At 34.8% G+C, this 2281-nt stretch overlaps 1 long non-coding RNA gene across 1 annotated transcript in view; it reads left to right on the top strand.

The window, feature by feature from the left end:
- LOC111088061 overlaps positions 1–2281 on the top strand; it is a 53302-nt gene that overhangs the window by 33384 nt on the left and 17637 nt on the right. The window contains exon 2 of the long non-coding RNA XR_002612679.1: positions 1108–1273. This is a non-coding gene — a long non-coding RNA (uncharacterized LOC111088061). The remainder of the gene's footprint in view (positions 1–1107; positions 1274–2281) is intronic.

Below are 2281 nucleotides of genomic sequence, written 5' to 3'. Positions count from 1 at the left end.
AATTAACAAACGGAGACGTAACACAGTATTACAACATGCAGTAATACATGTATTTGCAACATCCATTTTCTTAATTTCTTTCTCATATTTCATCATGTTGTTAGAGCATGTCAAATTTAGCTTTCTAGAACAAGATCGGCCTATAGGTGAATCACCAAAACTGCTATTGTGTCAAGAACGTTTCGCGGAAAATTGTACCATTTTTGTTAAAGTGTATAAATAATCTCGTATTTCAAGTGGTCGGTCTACATTTGACAGCCAATATTGCCCGACTGTTTCAAACAACAATTTCTTACTACAATGATTATTTTAAACTGTACAGAATGTCTTACTGAAACCCCTTATTTTCTTATCCAACAAGAAAGTTACTTCTTATATAAAAACCATAGTACAGCTAAAGGGTTAGTTACTATTGCTCCTGTTAGGTTTATTAAGACGGGATGACCGTAATGAAATAATTTACCATACTTTGTAACTAAGAACGTTTACTCCTTGTGAAGTTAATGTAGTATGTTGGTATCTAAGAAGGGTTGCCATAGTGAAGTTAATGTAGTATGTTGGTATCTAAGAAGGGTTGCCATAGTGAAGTTAATGTAGTATGTTGGTATCTAAGAAGGGTTTCGTATAGTGAAGTTAATGTAGTTTGTTGGTAACTAAGTAGGTTGCCATAGTGAAGTTAATGTAGTATGTTGGTATCTAAGAACGGTTTGGTATAGTGAAGTTAATGTAGTTTGTTGGTAACTAAGAAGGTTGCTATAGTGAAGTTAATGTAGTATGTTGGTATCTAAGAAGGGCTGCCATAGTGAAGTTAATGTAGTTTGTTGGTAACTAAGAAGGTTGTCATAGTGAAGTTAATGCATTTGGTTGGTATCTAACAAGTGTTGCCATAGTGAAGTTAATATAGTCCGTTGGCAACTAAGGGTTGCCCATGACAAAGTCTTTGCGAAATGTTCATAAAATGTTCCAGTTGCCATTTTATGTAACCTATTGATTTATTCGTAAAACTTTAATATGGAACACACGAAAACTGCAAAGATACAGTTCCACACCCTAGATCAGGATTCCGTTTTTATTTTTCATGAGTACATTTTGTTTTTTTTCCCACAGATATCAATTCACGACACGAGACAATTGTATCAAAAATCGGAAAATCAAGGCTTCCTTAAGTACACATCGTGTGGATCTATTATTTACCAGTTGCGAGAGGCTAACGAAGAAGCCACTGGATTGGTGGATTTCACTTGCAGAGCTTTAAACGTCATTGGTTCTTCCGGTAAGGCTTAGGTTTGTTCATTATTTATTCAAAAATACACATTCTTTTTTCTTCCTCTTACTTATAACTGAAGCTTTCTTTGATTTTCACTAATAAATAAATGTATACACCAATACTGGGGCATCGTCCCAATATTGGGGCATCGTCCTATAGCACATTTTCTAATTACATTAATTTTTAAAGAAAATGGCGGACAGTGTACACCATCCAGGTACACGAAATTTATGAAGATATCTTTTTTTAAAACTTATACATATATTTGTTTCTTCTATACATCGAGAAAGATGTAGTTATTGCTTTCGTGAAGAAATGGCTATGAGTTCCCCATCACATCATAAGCTACAACATATTCAGGGCTAGATAGTTTGAGATCATAAGATGCTTCTGTCCCAGGTTCAAAAAACTGTGAAACAATAACTAATTGTTAGCACAACAATGTACGTTCATCACTAACAGAAAAATAGAACGTACTACAATGTAAGTTAGGAATACGCGTAATGAAGTTGCTAACACACTAGTATTGTAAGGTAGTTAACACACTGGTACTTTAAGTACCTGTTTTAGCCACTCGCACCACTACACAGTATTGTGTTGTCTGTCAGTCAGTCAGTAGACACTAAAATGACGTGACATAAAAGATGCAGTTTTTATCTCTGAAACATATATGCTTTCATTTGATATATCTTGAGAGTTTTACATTCCAAAAACCAAGTATTCCGTAAATGAGAATCGGGTGTACCCTACTTGTTGACACGTCATACTGTAGATCGAGGATTCACGGTTCGCGTCCTGTTATCGTAAGATCATGCTCCGTACATTGTGGGCGTGAATGCGTTGCTTGTAAGAGTGATAGTCAAATTCCACTGCTCGATCCAGTTCCTTTCCTCTAGTCTACAATATTAAAAGTTACGGATTGCTATACATAGATAACCCTCGTTTACCTTTGTGCAAATTTCTACACAAACAAAGGTAATAATAATAATAGTATATTGTTATTACATAATTTTT

The sequence above is a fragment of the Limulus polyphemus genome, unplaced genomic scaffold (genome assembly GCF_000517525.1).
Source record: "Limulus polyphemus unplaced genomic scaffold, Limulus_polyphemus-2.1.2 Scaffold3065, whole genome shotgun sequence".
NCBI classification, from domain to species: Eukaryota; Metazoa; Arthropoda; class Merostomata; order Xiphosura; family Limulidae; genus Limulus; species Limulus polyphemus.
This window is presented reverse-complemented; position numbering and strand designations above follow the sequence as displayed.